Raw genomic sequence first — 20,342 nt, forward strand, 5'->3', positions numbered from 1 at the left:
TGTGGTTTTTTGTTGGCTTTTTTTGATTTTTGTTTTTGTTTGTTTTCTTTTTCCATGTACTTTCCTCAAGACGCAAATGAACTCTAAAATCTTCTTTTTTAAAAATTTATTTTATTTTTATTATATGTAAGTACATTGTAGCTGTCTTCAGACACTCCAGAAGAGGGAGTCAGATCTCATTAAGGATGGTTGTGAGCCACCATGTGGTTGCTGGGATTTGAACTCAGGACCTTTGGAAGAGCAGTTGGGTGCTCTTACCCACTGAGCCATCTCTCCAGCCCCACTCTAAAATCTTCTAATTAAGAATTCATTCTAAGCCAGGCGGTGGTGGCACACGCCTCTAATCCCAGCACTCGGGAGGCAGAGGCAGATTTCAGAGTTCGAGGCCAGCCTGGTCTACAGAGTGAGTTCCAGGTCAGTCAGGGCTACACAGAGAAACCCTGTCTCGGGAAAAAAAAAAAAAGAAAAAAGAATTCATTCTAAGAAATTCTTGAAATGTATTATTCTCAGTTCATTGTCAAGCACTTGTACATGTACACACACACACATACATTCTGTATAGAATTCTTATCTGGGGTTTCTACTAAAGGACAAGCCTAGCTTCAGGAACTGGCTTTTTGGATTGATACACGTATGAGCTGTCTTTTCAGATCAATAGATTATTGCTATTCAGGACATGATATTTGAGTTCAGAAAAGTAATGGCTGCAGGCAAAAACATGAAGGGATTATTCTCTAAAACCTGGCAATGGTTAGAATGGAAGAGGGAGGTTTTCATTAGTTCCTCGTTTACAGAAAGTTAAATAAACTGCCAAGGATCTTTCTATAAACAACCGAAGCTTCCACATGGTGGGTGACTTAAGCTAGGCGACCCTGCTTACACTTGGCACTGCAGAGCTTGAAAGCCTTCTGTCCAGACTCCTCAAACTGCCAAAGCCAAAGGGAGAGAAATCGTCTGACTAAAAGTAGTGCTTTTCCAAAAGTATTCCCAGAACCTTTGTGTACTTCAAGAAGAATGGATTTGATGGTCTTTTTCTTTGACATATCGAAGAAATTGAGGTTCTCACTGGCGGAGCAGCTAAGGTAAGACAAGCTCCATAGGACCTGGCCCAGCACCCACAAGACTCCCAGCCTTCACTTGTGCGCTGGGTTAGAATGGGGGCTCTGGAACAAGAAATCAGCAACCATTCCTGTGATGTCGATCTAGGATGAGAAGAAAACACCAGCAGCAATGTATCAGAGCCCATGGCACCCCAGAACCGGTTGCCTCATTCTTACTCAAGTTTTATACGGAAAATAACTACTGATGTGCCACTTGATTGAAAAAGTATTTCAAATTGGAGTAAACAATTCTAAGAAACAAGGAAAAGACAAGAAGATATATAGTTACTCTTCTGCTTTTTTTTTCCCCTGTAGACTTAGGCTAAAGAGTTCCCTTTCTTCCAGAGACCTAAAATGTTCCATATTGATTTATGTAACTAAAATATTCATTTAAAAATAAATATTCAGAGATACTGAGATACCCTCATTTTGTTTCCCCTGACATGAAATCTATGTGATACTTGGTGTTATCCAAGTTTATCCAAGTATATTCAAATCTATGCTATCCTGGTGAAATGTTTAAGGTCAAGCAGTGTTTGATAATTTTTTTTCATGATTCTCTGAGGAAAGCCATGCCTCTACCCCTGTCTTTTCATTTGCCACCTTTCTCCCTCGTAAGGAACGCCATATCAGAACAAGCCATTTTAAAAATACACAAAGCTCTGTGGGTAACTGGTCTTAGCCTGTGACTAGGATGAGATGAGAACCATCTTTGGCTCAGCCTTACTTTGTGTTGTTTTCCAGGCCTAGTGCTTCACCCTCTCCTCCCCTCCCCTCCGCCCATGGAAAACACTCACCAACAAAACAGGAAATCTGTCTTTCAAATGGCCCAGAAAGTTCCTTTTCAACATGAATATTCACATGATCTCTTTGGGTCCTGTTGACTCTAACTCTATTATTTTGATTGGGAACAGATACTGTTGTAAAAATAACAGAAAGAAAAAATAAACATAAAAAAATACTTTTTTCAAAATCTTCATTTAGATCACTTAGACATAAACATCTATAGATAAATGCGGGACTAAAGTAATAAAACACACACACACACACACACAAAACAGAACAATTCAGATATAGCTTATTCTTACAATGTGTTTTATCTTCTAGAAAAAGAAGCAATCAATATTGCCAAAAATTGATTGTAAATTAATTACAAAATTCTATGACTTAAATCAAATAAGAAGTTATGACAAAACAGGTACTGTTCCATATGAGCAAAACTAGTTATATTTGTTTTTTACTCAGTGTTAGATATATATATATATGTATATATATATATATATACAAATTAATGCCACTTGTTTTAGTACACGTTTGCTTTTGTTTTATATATAAGGACACAAAAAATTCAAACACACATAGTTCTATGAAAACATCGAATATTTGATGTATTACCTAATAGCAAATGACAGGCAAAACACTTTGTGGAGATAAGCAAATAAAATGATGCATCTTAAAGTTTTGATTAAACAGTGACATCCATGACCCACGCAGAGAGCTTCTTCTTGAGATGCCAGTGGGCTACGGCACAGACTCTTTTCACTGAGATAAGAGCCTGGCAGAGCAGTAGCACAGTGGAGATAAAAACCTTTCTAAATCACAGGGCTCAGAGCTTAGACAGAATGGTTTGAAGGTGAAAAGGTTACGGCTCCCGAAAGCTCAAAGAGGTAGTAGCATTGACAATGTCTACAGAACTCTCGGCTTTGTGATATGTTAGTATTTATAGTTTCTGTAAGAAGTAGCTGATTATAATCTTTGTAGTTAACATCCTGGATTTTTCTCTCCTGTCTAAGTATACTGAATTGACCAATACAGAGAATGTTGAAAGGTTTCAAATCAGTATGCTACACTAAGACCAATTGGATAGATGTCTATCCAAAACCAATCAGTATTAAAGCCATGTTAATGGGTCATAAAACAAATAAGGTATAAGCAATTTGGATTAAGCTATTAAGTACTTAATAATAGTTACAAGACATCTGAGATGGCTTTTGGTTGTCAAATTGACTATATCTGGGATGAAATTCAATCCAGGAATGGAGGCCACAACTGCGATCCAGATCTTGAATCTGGAAAGCACAGGCTTTGGTTCAGATATCAAAGCAGGAAGACACACCTTTAATCTGGGTCACACCTTCTTCTGGAAGCCTATCTAAGAACAATGGAAGAAAGAAGGTTTTGTTCTTTGCTGGATTGCCCTTGCCTTGCTAGCATAAGCATTCCTTCATTGTCATTGGCACCTACTTTGGGATTTCAGCATATACAGAAGACCGGCTGAGACACCCAACATTGTGGAACTGCACAACTACTAGCTTCTTGGATTTTCTACTCACATCTAGTTATTGTTGGACTAGTTGGACTGCAGCCTGTAGGGCATTCCAATAAATTCCATACACATGGAGAGATCCATACAGTAACTTTTGTGACTCTAGAGAATCATGACTGATACAATGTCTAACAGGGGAAGTTTGAAACATGCTCTAATATGAGAAGGATTTAAAGAGATACCAAAGATCAAGGCCAACTGTCCTGGACAGGATTCATCTGCTTCATCTCAGCTCTGCTTCCTGTAACACCCAGCCCTCTTCTTTATATTAAGAACAACTTGAAGGGTTTAGAGATTTTGATGTACAATCAGGAGGAGTTGATAAGAAGCCAGGCATGGTCTCATGGACATCTGTAATCCCCGCACTGAAACAGGCAAGAGAGAAGAGGATAGCTTCAGTTTGCTGTTTGTCAGCATAGCCAAAGAATACAAACCCTGGGTTTAGGAAGAAATTCTGCCTCAAAGGAGTAAGGTGAAGAATGATAGGTGGGAACACCAGACACCTTCCTTTGGCCTCTACATATACAAACAAGTATGGGGACCTGTGTACACAAGCATGTATACACACCACACACACACACACACACACACACACACCTTAAATTTTGTGCTCTTGAAAAAAAATTTAAAGCTTTAAAAAAATGTGAAATAATCAAAGAGACACATCATATCTTAGCAAAAAAAAAGTGAGAGGTGGTAATAATATAAGGTTAAAAGTAGTTCCATATCTGGTCTATCTGATAGGGATATGTCCCATTAAAGTATTTGTAAAAGGAATGGTTATTAGAGATGGATTTATGTGGTAGCAAGTTGAACCTCAGAAGTTATTTTTTTCAGACACAAAAAGACATCTAGGGTATCTAGCACAACTTTTTTATTTACAGATTAAAAGAAAAAAAGCAAACAAACCAGTGATTTACTTGAAGACAAATGTTTGCTCTAAGTTCACACAGTGAGTCACTCTAGGCAGGTAGGCTTGTGATTGTGTGGCTGTGTGTCCATCTTCCCCATTGGTGTGGTATGATCATAAGTATGTTTCTTATTGTCTTTTTGTTTCTACTCTTTCATATGGACTGAGACGGTTGTAGTTATATACTTACATGTGTCATGATTTGAATGTGTGTGGCCCAGGGAGTGGCACTATTTGGAGGTGTGGCCATGTTGGAATAGGTGTGTGGTAGTGGGTCTGGGCTTTGAGACCTTTGTCCTAGCTGCCTGAAAGTCAGTATTTGGCTAGCATCCTTCAGATGAAGATGTAGAACTCCCAGGTTCTCCTGCACCATGCCTGCCTGGATACTGCCATGCTCCGGCCTTGATGATAACGAACTGACCCTCTGAACCTGCAAGCCAGCCCCAATTAAATGCTGTCCTTATAAGACTTGCATTGGTCATGGTGTCTGTTCACAGCAGTAAAACCCTAAGACAATATGTATATATAGTATATATTTAAAATATATTTTATCATATACATACATATATATATATATACATAAAACATACATACATACATACATACATACATACATACATACATACATACATATAAATCAACTATTAGAGAAAAAGACCATGCATTTGAGAGAAATCAAGAGAGAAACGCATGGAAGCAGATGGAGGGAGAAGAAACAAGGTAGAAAATTATGTAATTGTAATTTCAAGAGATAAACAATTATTGTAAAATACATGACTTCATGTTGTCCTTGTTTTTAATAGCTGAGTAATATTTCATTGTGTAAGTGAACCACATTTTCATCAACCGTTCTTTAGTTGAGGGACATCTAGGTTGTTTCCAGCTTCTGGTTTATTACAAATAAATCTGCTATGGACATAGTTGAGAAAGTGTCCTTGTGGGATGGTGGAACATCTTTTAGATATATGCACAGGAGCAGTATAGCTGGTTATACCACATTAGGTTGAACTATTCCAATTTTCTGAGAATCACCAAGTTGATTTCTAAAGTGGTTTTCCAAGTTTACACTCTCATCAGCAATGTAAGAGTGTTCACCTTGATACTTAATTTTTTAAAAATCATATTAATCCTCCTAGTATACCTTACTTTAAAAATATTTAGTTTTTATTTTTTTAAGTTTTGTGTAAATGTGTCCATTTATGTGTACATGTGGCTGTAGGCCCCCAGAAGAGCCCAGAAGTGGGCACTGGATTCCCTGGAGCCAGGCTGATAGGTGATTGAGTGCCACCCAATAAGGATTCTGAGAATCCAGCAGTCCTCTGGAAGAGCAGTTTGTACTCTTAGCCACTGAAAAGTCCTTCCAGGCCCTTGGACTTAACTTTTTATATAAAATGTATTATAATACTTACCTGGCAGAGGATATATGATCATGTAGGTGTCCCCATGCCGAGACTTACTTTTGACACTCCAGGATATGCTGACTCCTGGCATTTCCTATGCATAATTTGTGGTAGTGGAAAGACTGCATTCAAGGCTTTCCTGAAAGAAAAAGAAAGAAAAAAAGAAAGGCAGGCAGGCAGGAAGGAAGGAAGGAACAAACAAAGGTTATTCTATGAAGTCTTTATTTTATCAAAATATGTTCTCCTTAATGGAAGTATGTAACTGAATTAGTTACATACTCACGAAAGCTGCTCTAATTACACTGGGTTCAAATACCCCTGACTTTCGATATGATGGACCAGAACAAAAGAGATCATCTTCCTGAAGAACTGTCAATGTGTCTGTTCATTTCTGGGGTTGTCAATGGTCTGTAAGTGACAGTGCACTTTGCTGAAGAACTGCAAAGCCTGTTATCACTTCAACTCAAGTGGTCAGGAAGTTCCACCCAAAGCCCACAGAAAAAGGCCACCACACTTACCAAAAACACCACCAAAAGTGTAGCTATTAATATACAAACTTTGCACTCATTCCTCCTGAATTCTTGTCAGAAAATAGACATTTGTAAATAAAAGGGATCCTTTCTTTGGACCATTTTTGTATTGACATATATTCTCTATTATTAACTTAAATAATTAACACTTATTTCCTATTAACTTCATTCATAAATTTTACAAATGATTAAATTAAATAATCTATTAAATATTAAGAGATCCATTCTAGACTTATACTAAATACAGTCTCTATCATATAAAAAGTAATATTTTTTTACCTTCAGTGCAAAAATTATTAAATCAAATGAGACATTAGATATTCTGTTATAAAATGGGCTTTGTGCTAGGTGATGTTTTTCCAACAGTACACTAATGAGAGGTTCTAAGCACACTTAGGGTGATCTGGTCTAAATTGTCCTGGTTATATAGGTCCATGGACGAAAGACAGATTCAGCACGCTATATTTTGAACTTACAATGAGTTCATTGGATACAATTAACGTCATCATAAGTGAGGAAGTACCTGTGCTCAGAGCACAGATGATGCTGGAATTCCCATCCCAGTTTTATTTGGTACTGTATGCCTTTCTAATAGTTATAAAGATTCAATTTAGTACATATGAAGTGATACCTCATTTATTTTTTTCAATTTTCTTTTTCCCCATTTTTATTTTGAAAATTTTTATATATAATATATTCTGATTATGGATTCCCCTCTCTACTCCTCCAAGTTCTTTCTTATCTTCCCTCTTATCCAAGTCCACCCCCTTTCTGACTCTCATTATGAAACAAGCATGCTCCTAAGGAGTAATAATACCATATAGTACTGTACTGTACTGTACTGTACTGTGCTATATAACAAAAATAACACATTGGAATTGGGCAAAACAAACAAATCAAACAAAACAAAATTAGGCACAAGAAACAGAGACCCAGTGGTTTTACATGAAACTCTAAACCATAATATATATGAAAAGAACCTGTAGTGCAAAAAGAGAGAAGAAAAAGATATAAATAAAATAAAGATAAGATAAAACTGTTTAAAAAGGAAAAGCCCTGACATAACGTTATGAGACAAGAAACCTTCAAAGATGCCTTTGAGTTTGTTGGAAAATCTTTTTTATTTAGTAATTGGTTTCTGTTTTTCTGCAAATTAAGTTTAAAATTTGAATGCTGTGTTATTCTAAGGTAAAAAGTCACCCAACATTTTAATATCATCTTTGAAAACCTGAATGCGCATTTAATGTCCCTGACACCTTATAATTGCAGCATACCAGGTGGCGGTCATAACAAAGTGACACTGTCTGCACATTTGTCCCCCTGAGGTACCTACATCAAAATTCAGAAGTGACAGCAACTTGAAAGCAAATTGCAGAATCAATAGCGTATTACTCTTTTCAGAGTTGCTCTATCACAGTGATCTGAGAGGCACGAAAGGGGCAAACTATACGGGAATACGCATGCCCAGACAGCCTGGAAGGATTGCAGGAGACTCTGGACTTTCAAACATTTACCAGTTCATTTTACATATAGTTTTGCTTTTTGGTGATGCACAGGAATGATGTGTATTTAAAAAATCATATCCCCACATCTAAAAACTAAATATATATTTCCACTATTTATGTTATTTAGGATCGGGCACATCCGTGGACAGCTAGAAGCATCACAGGCAGTTCCCAGACCCAGTGGTGTGCCACCATCTCTAAGTGACTGCATCACTCGTGTATATGTCATCTCTAGGCAACAGCATCGTCACTCCTGCATCTGTCCCTTTGCACATGCTCCATGGCCCCGCCGCACATCCCTCTGTGCATACACCACTGCCCAGATAAAAGACTCACGCTCCCTGACCCCTCTCTCTTCTTTCTTTCCACCCTCTTCCAGAGGCTGCCTCTGCCCTTCTCCCAATAAAACTACCACATGAGACCTGTCTCTTGGTGTGATTTATCTGGGATTGCATAGCTTATTCTAACAATTTATTTTCACCGGCTTAATATAGTATTGTAAATATTAACAATAGCAACTGAGCAATAGAAATAAATAAAAAGCAAGCAGATTAAAAAAAGACAAAGAATCCATAAGTGAAAATCACGTGAATTTATAAATGGAAAAAAATATAAATATGCTATCAAAGAGCTGTTAAAACTGAAAAATGAATTCACTAAAGTCGCAGGATACAAAATCGACATACAGTAACAATTTTATTTGTCAATAGTGCACTTGCTGGAAAAGAAATTAAAAAATGAATCTTATTTTAAAAGGTTACAATAACATGAAATATTTGTGAATGTGTTTAACCAAATGTTAGGCCTAATTTGGCCAAAAATCTAAGGCCCTAATGGAAATCCCTGAGCCTGGCTAGGGCCTGGGAACCTGCCTTGCTCACTTCCATACTAGAGTGACTCAGCACAGCCCACTTTTGCCTAGCTACTGCTGATGTAAATAGCTTGATTGGCCTTGGCAATCACCCTATACCCTCCATTACCCTTCCCCAACTCCTACCCTACCTCCTACATCATCTCACCCCACCAAAAAGTCCCCACCTTCTCCCTCAACCCTATATAAGCAAGAGGCTAATTTAATAAACCGAGTTCCTGCTTTAATAAGACTTCCAGCCCAGTATGTTTCCTTTTTTGACGTTATTTATTTATCTATCTATCTATCTATCTATCTATCTATCTATCTATCTATCTATCTATCTATCTATCTATCTATTTATTATTAGATATTTTCTTTATATACATTTCAAATGCTATCCCAAAATTTCCCTATACCCTCCCTCCGCCCTGCTCCCCTACCCACCCACTCCCCCTTCTTGGTCCTGGCATTCCCCTGTATTGGGACATATAAAGTTTGTAATACCAAGGGGCCTCTCTTCCCAGTGATGGCCGATTAGGCCATCTTCTGCTACATATACAGCTAGAGACACGAGCTCTGGGGGTACTGATTAGTTCATATCATTGTTCCACCTATAGGGTTGCAGACACCTTCAGCTCCTTGGGTGCTTTCTCTAGCTTCTCCATTGGGGGCCCTGTGTTCCATCTTATAGATGACTGTGAGCATCCACTTCTGTATTTGCCAGGCACTGGCATAACCTCATACGAGACAGCTATACCAGGGTCCCTTCAGCAAAATCTTTCTGGCATTGTGCAACAGTGTCTGGGTTTGGTGGCTGATTGTGGGATGGATCCCTGGGTGGGGTAGTCTCTGGATAGTCCATCCTTTTGTCTTAGCTCCAAACTTTGTCTCTGTAACTCCTTCCATGGGTATTTTGTTCCCTATTCTAAGAAGGAATGAAGTATCCACCCATTGGTCTTCCCTCTTCTTGATTTTCTTGTGCTTTGCAAATTGTATCTTGGGTGTTCTGTTTCAGGGCTAATATCCACTTAACTTATCAGTGAGTGCATATCTAATGACTTCTTTTGTGATTGGGTTACCTCACTAAGGATGATGTCCTTCACATACATCCATTTGTCCAGGAATTTCATAAATCCATTGTTTTTAGTTGCTGAGTAGTACACCATTGTGTAAATATACCACATTTTCTGTATCCATTCTTCTGTTGAGGCACATCTAGGTTCTTTCCAGCTTCTGGCTATTATAAATAAGTCTGCTATGAACATAGTGGAGCATGTGTTCTTATTACCAGTTGGAACTTCTTCTGGGTATGGCCATCCTGCTCAGCCCCAGACAGACCCAGCTGGTCCAAGTTCTCACCTCTCACTTAGACCTGCCGGTAAAGAGCTGACAACCAAAGTAGTAAAAGATCTCTACAATAATATTATTTAAAAATAATGATAGAAACTATAGAAGACATAACCAATTGGAAGATTCACTCTTACTACTATGCATGTGGTCAAAGGAGGCATAATCATTATATTAAAGAGTTCCCAGCATTCCTATATCTATGACAATATCATTCATAGTACACAACGCACAGATTCAAACAAGGTATCCATCTCAATGAATGATGAATATAGAAAGTGTGATTTATTGCATCATGAAAAATAATGGAATTCTGACATTTTCAGAAGCACTGATGAAACTGGAAGTCATTGTTTGAGCAAAACAAATCAGAAGACATTGAAGATGAATAATACAAATCCCCACTCATCTGTGAAAATAAGCAGTTGATCTCAGAAGAAAAAATGAGATAGTGGACAGAGAGATGGAAACATTATAAGAAATGAGGTAAGGGGGGCCAAAGCAGAGGAAGCAATGAAAAATTACCTCTTACTTTTCATGACACAGTAGGGTAACTGCTGACCACAACATCCACATAATTCAAAATGATTGAATATATAAAGGTTCCCAACATACAGAAAAAAGTTTAGAGTTTGTGAAAATAGAAGCCCTATGGCGTAAACATGACCGTTACCTATATACATGTATCTATTTTCATACTGTGCTTAATTAAGATTTGCAAATATTATTATGAACAAAATTTGAACTGACATCTACGATACTGGGGCATTATTTTTTATAAATATTTTTTATTACGTATTTTCATCAATTACATTTCCAATGCTATCCCAAAAGTCCCCCATACCCTCCCCCCAACTCCACTACCCACCCATTCCCACTTTTTGGCCCTGGCGTTCCCCTGTACTGGGGCATATAAAGTTTGCAAGACCAATGGGCCTCTCTTTACAGTGATGGCCGACTAGGTCATCTTTTAATACATATGCAGCTAGAGTCAAGAGCTCCAGGGTACTGGTTAGTTCATATTGTTGTTGCACCTACAGGGTTGCAGATCTCTTTAGCTCCTTGGAAACTTTCTCTAGCTCCTCCATTGGGGGCCCTGTGATCCATCCAATACCTGACTGTGAGCATCCACTTATGTGTTTGCTAGGCCCCGGCCTAGTCTCACAAGAGACAGCTATATCAGGGTTCTTTCAGCAAAATCTTTCTAGTGTATGCAATGGTGTCATCGTTTGGAGGCTAATTATGGGATGGATCCCTGGATATGGCAGTCTCTAGATGGCCATCCTTTTGTCTCAACTCCAAAATTTGTCTCTGTAACTCCTTCCATGGGTGATTGATTCCAATTTTAAGAAGGGGCAAAGTGTCCACACTTTGGTCTTCATTCTTCTTCAGTTTCATGTGTTTTGCAACTTGTATCTTATATCTCGAGTGTACTAAGTTTCTGGGCTAATACCCACTTATCAGTGAGTACATATCATTTGACTTCTTTTGTGATTGGGTTACCTCACTCAGGATGATGTCTTCCAGGTCCAAACATTTGCCTAGGAATTTCATAAATTCATTCCTTTTAATAGCTGAGTAGTACTCCATTGTGTAAATGTACCACAGTTTTTGCATCCATGCCTCTGTTGAGGGGCATCTGGGTTCTTTCCAGCTCCTGGCTATTATAAATAAGGCTGCTATGAACATAGTGGAGCATGTTTCCTTCATACCAGTTGGGAAATCTTCTGGATATATGCCAAGGAGAGGTATTGCGGGATCCTCCAGTAGTACTATGTCCAATTTTCTGAGGAACAACAGACTGATTTCCAGAGTGGTTGTACAAGCTTGCAATCCCACCAACAATGGAGGAGTGTTCCTCTTTCTCCACATCCAGGCCAACATCTGCTGTCACCTGAATTTTTGATCTTAGCCATTCTGACTGGTGTGAGATGGAATCTCAGGGTTGTTTTGATTTACATTTCTCTGATGATTGAGGATGCTGAACATTTTTTCAGGTGCTTCTCAGCCATTCAGTATTCCTCAGGTGAGAATTCTTTGTTTAGCTCTGAGCCCCATTTTTTAATGGGGTTATTTGATTTTCTGGAGTCCACCTTCTTGAGTTCTTTATATATATTGGATATTAGTCCTCTATATGATTTAAGATAGGTAAAGATACTTTCCTAATCACTTGGTGACATTTTTGTCTTATTGACAATGTCTTTTGCCTTGCAGAAGCTTTGCAGTTTCATGAGGTCCCATTTGTCAATTCTCGATCTTACAGCACAAGCCATTGCTGTTCTATTCAGGAATTTTTCCCCTGTGCCCATATCTTCAAGGCTTTTCCCCACTTTCTCCTCTATAAGTTTCAGTGTGTCTGGTTTTATGTGGAGTTCTTTGATCCGCTTAGATTTGACCTTAGTACAAGGGGATAGTAATGGATCAATTCACATTCTTCTACATGATAACAGCCAGTTGGGCCAGCACCATTTGTTGAAAATGCTGTCTTTCTTCCACTGGATGGTTTTAGCTCCTTTGTCAAAGATCAAGTGACCATAGGTGTGTGGGTTCATTTCTGGATCATCAATTCTATTCCATTGGTCTACTTGTCTGTCACTATACCAGTACCATGCAGTTTTTATTGCAATTGCTCTGTAGTAAAGCTTTAGGTCAGGCATGGTGATTCCACCAGAGGTTCTTTTATCCTTGAGAAGAGTTTTTGCTATTCTAGGTTTTTTGTTATTCCAGATGAATTTGCAAATTGCTCTTTCTAATTCGTTGAAGAGTTGAGTTGGAATTTTGATGGGGATTGCATTGAATCTGTAGATTGCTTTTGGCAAGATAGCCATTTTTACAATGTTGATCCTGCCAATCCATGAGCATGGGAGATCTTTCCATCTTCTGAGATCTTCTTTAATTTCTTTCTTCAGGGACTTGAAGTTTTTATCATACAGATCTTTCACTTCCTTAGATAGAGTCATGCCAAGATATTTTATATTATTTGTGACTATTGAGAAGGGTGTTGTTTCCCTGATTTCTTTCTCAGCCTGTTTATTCTTTGTGTAGAGACAGGCCATTGACTTGTTTGAGTTAATTTTTTTTCCAGCTACTTCACCGAAGCTGTTTATCAGGTTTAGGAGTTCTCTGGTGGAACTTTTAGGGTCACTTATTTATACTATCATATCATCTGCAGAAAGTGATATCTTGACTTCATCTTTTCCAATTTGTATCCCCTTGATCTCATTTGTTTTCAAATTGCTCTGGCTAGGACTTCAAGTACTATGTTGAATAGATAGGGAGAGAGTGGACAGCCTTGTCTAGTCCCTGATTTTAGTGGGATTGCTTCCAGCTTCACACCATTTACTTTGATGTTGGCTACTGGTTTTTTGTAGATTGCTTTTATCATGTTTAGGTATGGGCCTTGAATTCCTGATCTTTCCAAGACTTTTATCATGAATGGGTATTACATGTTTTCGAGTGCTTTTTCTGCCTCTAACAAGATGATCATATGGTTTTTGTCTTTGAGTTTGTTTATATAATGGATTACGTTGATGGATTTCCATATATTAAACCATCACTGCATCCCTGGAATAGAACCTATTTGGTCAGGATGGATGATTGCTTTAATGTGTTCTTGGATTCGGTTAGTGAGAATTTTATTGAGGATTTTTGCATCAATATTCATAAGAGAATTTGGTCTAAAGTTCTCTATCTTTGTTGGATCTTTCTGTGGTTTAGGTATCAGAGTAATTGTGGCTTTATAGAATGAGTTTGGTAGAGTACCTTCAACTTCTATTTTGTGGAATAGTTTGTGCAGAACTGGAATTAGATCTTCTTTGAATGACTGATAGAACTCTGCACTAAACCCATCTGGTCCTGGGATTTTTTTTTTTGGCTGGGAGACTATTAATGATTGCTTCTATTTCTTTAGGGGATATGGGACTGTTTAGATCGTTAACTTGATCCTGATTTAACTTTGGTATCTGGTATCTGTCTAGAAATTTGTCCATTTCGTCCAGGTTTACCAGTTTTGTTGAGTATAGCCTTTTGTAGAAGGATCTGATGGTGTTTTGGATTTCTTCAGGATCTGTTGTTATGACTCCCTTTTCATTTCTGATTTTGTTAATCAGGATGCTGTCCCTGTGCCCTCTAGTGAGTCTAGCTAAGGGTTTATCTATCTTGTTGATTTTCTCAAAGAACCAATTCCTCATTTGGTTAATTCTTTGAATAGTTCTTCTTGTTTCCACTTGGTTGATTTCACCCCTGAGTTTGATTATTTCCTGCCATCTACTCCTCTTGGGTGAATTTGCTTCCTTTTTTTCAAGAGCATTTAGATGTGTTGTCAAGCTGCTAGTATATGCTCTCTCTAGTTTGTTTTTGGAGGCACTCAGAGCTATGAGTTTCCCTCTTAGAAATGCTTTCATTGTGTCCCATAGGTTTGGGTATGTTGTGGCTTCATTTTCATTAAACTCTAAAAATTCTTTAATTTCTTTCTTTATTCCTTCCTTGACCAAGGTATCATTGAGAAGAGTGTTGTTCAGTTTCCACGTAAATGTTGGCTTTCCATTATTTCTGTTGTTATTGAGGATCACCCTTAGTCCATGGTGATCTGATAGGATGCATGGGACAATTTCAATATTTTTGTATCTGTTGAGGCCTGTTTTGTAACCAATTATATGGTCAATTTTGGAGAAGGTCCCGTGAGGTGCTGAGAAGAAGGTATATCCTTTTGTTTTAGGATAAAATGTTCTGTAGATAACTGTTAAGTCCATTTGTTTCATAACTTCTGTTAGTTTCACTGTGTCCCTGTTTAGTTTCTGTTTCCACAATCTGTCCATTGATGAAAGTGGTATGTTGAAGTCTCCCAATATTATTGTGTGAGGTGCAATGTGTGCTTTGAGCTTTACTAAAGTGTCTTTAATGAATGTGGCTTCCCTGGCATTTGGAGCATAGATATTCAGAATTGAGTGTTCTTCTTGGAGGATTTTACCTTTTTTGAGTATGAAGTGTCCCTCCTTGTCTTTTTTAATAACTTTGGGTTGGAAGTCAATTTTATTCGATATTAGAATGGCTACTCCAGCTTGTTTCTTCAGACCATTTGCTTAGAAAATTGTTTTCCAGCCTTTCACTCTGTGGTAGTGTCTGTCTTTTTCCCTAGATGGGTTTCCTGTAGCAGCAGAATGTTGGGTCCTGTTTGTGTAGCCAGTCTGTTAGTCTATGTCTTTTTATTGGGGAATTGAGTCCATTGATATTAAGAGATATTAAGGAAAAGTGATTGTTGCTTCCTGTTATTTTTGTTGTTAGAGTTGGCATTCTGTTCTTGTGGCTGTCTTCTTTTTGGTTCGTTGAGGGATTACTTTCTTGCTTTTTCTAGGGTGTGATTTCCGTCCTTGTATTGCTTCTTTTCTGTTATTATCCTTTGAAGGGCTGGATTCGTGGAAAGATAATGTGTGAATTTGGTTTTGTCGTGGAATACTTTGGTTTCTCGGTCTATGGTAATTGAGAGTTTTGCCGGGTATAGTAGCCTGGGCTGGCATTTGTGTTCTCTTAGTGTCTGTATAACATCTGTCCAGGCTCTTCTGGCGTTCATAGTCTCTGGTGAAAAATCTGGTGTAATTCTGATTGGTCTGCCTTTATATGTTACTTGACCTTTCTCCCTTACTGCTTTTAATATTCTCTCTTTATTTAGTGCATTTGTTGTTCTGATTATTATGTGTCAGGAGGATTTTCTTTTCTGATCCAGTCTATTTGGAGTTCTGTAGGCTTCTTGTATGTTCATGGGCATGCCATTCCTTAGGTTTGGGACGTTTTCTTCTATAATTTTGTTGAAGATATTTGCTGGCCCTTTAAGTTGAAAATCTTCATTCTCATCAACTCCTATTATCTGTAGGTTTGGTCTTCTCATTGTGTCCTGGATTTCCTGGTTGTTTTGAGTTAGGATCTTTTTGCGTTTTGTATTTTCTTTGATTGTTGTGTATGTTGTGTATGGAATCTTCTGGACCTGAGATTCTCTCTTCCATCTCTTGTATTCTGTTGCTGATGCTCTCATCTATGGTTCCTGTTTTCTTTCCTAGGGTTTCTATCTCCAGCGTTGCCTCACTTTGGGTTTTCTTTATTGTGTCTATTTCCCTTTTTAGGTCTTGGGTGGTTTTATTCAATTCCATCACTTGTTTGGTCGTTTTCTCCTGCAATTCTTTAAGGGATTTCTGTGTTTCCTCTTTAAGGTCTTCTACCTGTTTAGCTGTGTTCTTCTTTATTTCTTTAAGTGAGTTATTAAAGTCCTTCTTGATGTCCTCTACAATCATCATGAGATATGCTTTTAAATCTGGGTCTAGCTTTTTGGGTTTGTTGTGGTGCCCAGGACTAGGTAGGGTGGGAGCGCTGCGTTCTGAGGATGGTGAGTGGTCTTGATTTCTGTTAGTAGGATTCTTATGTTTGCCTTTCGCCATCTGGTAATCTCTGGAGCTAGTTGTTATAATTGTCTCTGGTTAGAGCTTGTTCCTCAGGTGATTATGTTAGCCTCTATCAGCAGACCTGGGAGACTAGCTCTCTCCTTAGTTTCAGTGATCAGAGTACTCTCTGCAGGCAAGCTCTCCTCTTGCAGGGAAGGTGCCCAGATATCTGGTGTTTGAACCTGCCCTCTGGCAGAAGTTGTGTTTCACTCACCAGAGGTCTTAAATCCCGTGCAGGGTCCTGTGAGGACCTTGGGGGTGTCCAGAAATTCCTCGCGTAAGGAACCCCGGTGCTGGGGTGGACCGGAAGGGACTTGTGCCCCTGATCAGGCCGGGTTATCTGCTTCTCTAGTTAATGTAGTCCCAGGTCCCTTGTGATTGGATTGGAGCAGACGCTGTGTTCCACTCACCAGAGGTCTTAAGATCCTGTGGGGGATCCTGTGTAGGTCCTTGCAGGTGTCCAGAGACTCTGTGGGCAAGGAAGCCTGGTGATCGAGTGGACCGGATGGGACTTTTGCCCCTGATCAGGCCGGCAATACTGGGGCATTTTAACCTTATATGCCCAGTGCATACAAAGGGGCTCTTGGATTGATGTCACTTAATGAGTACCAAGACTTTTAACAATGAAGTAATAACTGGCCCTAAATCAGCGCTCTTATCATAAACAAGCATATCAGGAGTCCAAATACACATAAGTAAAAGATCAGGGGTCCTTATCAAAATGAGCTTGTGAGCCTCAGACCAGGCCAGATGTCTGCCCCCTTGGTAGAGGTAGATTTCCATGATATGCTTGCACTACAACTCACTGCGCTAAAATCAGATTTTGTCTCCATTAAAGAATTAGAGTGGGAGTACATAAAACATATGGAATACACAATACAGGATCCCAGAAGAGCTCATGTGGAGAGGAGACTCACAAAATTTAAGACAGGCTCTTCACAAGAGTGCTTAGCTAGGGGCTGTGCTCCTTATGACCAAGTGAGGTGTTTTAGGGCTTACCAGAGTGCAGGTGCTACAAGGAGCAATGTAGAGCAGAGCATTTGTGACTAAATCTCACTTGTTGACTGTTAATACCATGGATATTCTCCAGAGAAACGCTGCTTTTGAAAGGACCATGCCTGATTCCAAACCCATAGAGCCAAACCAGATACAAAAGCTTAACAAAATCTGCAAGTAGATAGAGTTCAGAAGTTCAGCTCTATCAAATTTCGGGGTCTGGAAAACACCCTGGCTTTCCAGACATCTTCCCTAACAAAGACTATAAGTAAGGTTAAGGTAACATAATATAAAGAAATAATTGGACTACATACAAATAGTTTTCAAATAAAACCAGAAATCCCCAGAGGCTTTATAATTCATTATCCAAAACAATTGCTATATATTCAGATCTGTGCAAGGTTATGAAAAATTGAGTCATGTTCAATAAAAATGTTACTTAAAAAACATACTAAATATAGACTACATGTTTAGCAAACTAAGATCAAATATATGTATATACAAACGCACACACATTATTAAGGAAAAAAATATATATGCACATGCATGTATTCAAGGGGCTACAGAAAACAGTGTTCAATAAGTGAAAGAATTGTAATATGGAATGAACAGCATATGCAATGTGCTGTTAAATTAGTTAAAAATATTAACACAGCCAAGATGATCCTGAATTTTTCAGTTTGGATATAGAGACTGGAGATATTAGCTAGAGGTAGGAAGAAAGAGAGGGAGGGTGGAGGGAGGGAGGGAGGGAGGGAGGGAGGGAGGGAGGGAGAGAAAAGAATGGAGGGAGGAAAGGAAGGAAAGAGGAAAGAGAAAAAAGAGAGGGAGATAGAAGGAATACATAAATATTTGAAAGGATAAGTGGAGAGGTAAAAAAAACCTCTATTTTCAAATTATATAATCATTATACATAAAAAAACCTTAAGACTCTACAAAAATTGTTACATTAATAAATTATTTTCATTAACTAATGGGGTAAAATTTCAATATGCAAAAATAAGTTGTGTCTACATACTTCCAACTAATTGAAAAATAAAATATTTAAAAGATGAAGATCATCATAGGCCATTAAATATGATCGTTTAAGAAGAGGATGGGCAAGAATCTTTGTAAAGTTGAGATAGGCAAAGGGTATTACAAAAACTGAAAACACACACAAAATTATAATGGAAACAATGCAAATACAAAAATATAAAGACAAAAAAATAACCAAATAAAAGAAACAAAATTTTGTAAAGAGGGTTTCATAAATATTAAAAGTTTCTGGCAGAGCTAGTATCAATGAAAAGTGGACATTGCCATTTTGTACATGACTTTTAAATCTTGTATTTATTTTAATGTGCATAGTTACTTTTTCTGAACTACATGTGTTCAGTGTTGGTGAACCACATGTGTACCTAGTGTCTGTGGAGGTCAGAGGTCAAATAGGATTTCCCAGGAATTAGAGTTACAAACTGTAATGAGCCACCATATGGGTGCAGGCTCCCAATGAGGCCCGAAAGGGACTTGGGGTGCCCTGGATCTGGAGTTACCAGTTGTGAGCCAACCATTATCCAAGCTGGAAACCTGGATCACTTGGAAGAAAAGGAAGTACTGAGATATCTCTCTACCTTCCAAGTCAGAATTTAAAGGTTACATTAAAATGGTAATTTTTAAATCAATGTTTGGAGTTTTTGTCCTCTGTATTAGTTTGCTTTCTATTGCTTAGATGCAACACTAACCGAAACAACTTGAGGGGTTTATTTAGTTTTCATGTCCCTATCACAATCCATCACCAAGGAAAGTGAGGGCAGGAACTCAAGCAGGAAATTGGATGCAGAGACTGAAACAGGGATCGGGGACGAATGGTAGTTACTGGCTTGCTTCCACGGTTTGCTCAGTGTGGTTTCTTATTAAACTCAGAACCACCTGCCAAAGGGTAGCACCACCCACAGTGGACTGGACTCTCACAAATTAATCATTAATCAAGACAGTTGGCCCTATTGATTTGCATGCATGTCCATGCAATGGAGCTATTTTCTAAGTTGAGATTTCCTCTTCCAAACGACCTTAGTTTTTCTTTCTTTTTTTTTTTTCTTTTTTTTTTTCCAAGTTGACAAAAAGCAAATAAGGAATCAACCAGCCATTCTTCAGGTTTGGAGCTAGAAGAGAGTGGCTCACAGCCTCTGGCCCTGACTCTGGTTTTTCCACATGCTCAACTCTGCATCTTCAACAGGATCTCCTGGCCCTTACTCAGTTCTTCTTCCCTTCACTGGAACCTGAAACCTCGCTGGTCAATCGGGTGGGACTCGGATGGGCTTACCTTATCTCTTCTTAGGAATAATCCCCATAATCCAAATGCTAGACATCATTACATCATTGTTTTGTCTGGTGTTCCAGTTGACTGTGAAAGACAGATAATTCTTTCTCAGGGAGCTGAATGTGAAATCACTTGCAAGAGCATTTTCATCTCAAGTGTTGGTATCTTTAAAGCTAGGCGAATGTGACAAGAATCCTATGTATCCTAGCTAATATCAATTTCAAAGAGAGGGCTATGGAAACATGCCCATTGTGTTATATCATTTAATCTATATTAACATTTTGCAGGTGGCCTGGAGAGTGGGTTTGTTTTTGTTTTGTCACAGCTGCTTTAAAAAAGAAAGTATAAGATGTCTTTAAAAAAGAAAGTATAAGATGTCTAACTGCACTGGGCTGAACTAACATAAAGGGTTCCAGCGTGTGACTCAGACTGAAATATGGTTTATAACTAAAGATCTTGGATGTTTTGGGGTCCCCCAAATGATATCGGTATTTCTATCCTGCAGAATTGTGAAGGCGTATTCCCTGTGCATAAGAGAAGCTCAAGAGCATTTAAAAGAGCCAATTTCTTTTTTAAACTGGCTAAAGCAACCCCAAAAGACAGCTAATCATTATTTTTTAGTTGAGGAAAAAAGAAGCATGG

At 38.4% G+C, this 20,342-nt stretch overlaps 1 long non-coding RNA gene and 1 pseudogene across 3 annotated transcripts; one reads left to right on the plus strand and one right to left on the minus strand.

Moving 5' to 3' along the window:
- Positions 1–419: 419 nt before the first annotated feature.
- Gm32913 lies at positions 420–19,784 on the minus strand. 3 transcript variants are annotated; one of them, XR_874876.1, is made up of 5 exons: positions 19,704–19,784; positions 5,794–5,875; positions 3,609–3,791; positions 1,898–2,017; positions 420–1,202 (listed from the first exon to the last, which is right to left on the minus strand). It is a non-coding gene; the product is annotated as a predicted gene, 32913 (long non-coding RNA). The 3 variants fall into 3 exon arrangements; XR_874875.1 differs by lacking the exon at positions 19,704–19,784 and having other exon boundaries at positions 5,794–6,380; XR_383674.2 differs by lacking the exons at positions 5,794–5,875; positions 19,704–19,784 and having other exon boundaries at positions 3,609–4,021.
- Gm25115 lies at positions 5,738–5,877 on the plus strand (annotated as a pseudogene).
- Positions 19,785–20,342: the final 558 nt, after the last annotated feature.

Source organism: Mus musculus, chromosome 14, assembly GCF_000001635.26.
Source record: "Mus musculus strain C57BL/6J chromosome 14, GRCm38.p6 C57BL/6J".
Classification (NCBI taxonomy): domain Eukaryota; kingdom Metazoa; phylum Chordata; class Mammalia; order Rodentia; family Muridae; genus Mus; species Mus musculus.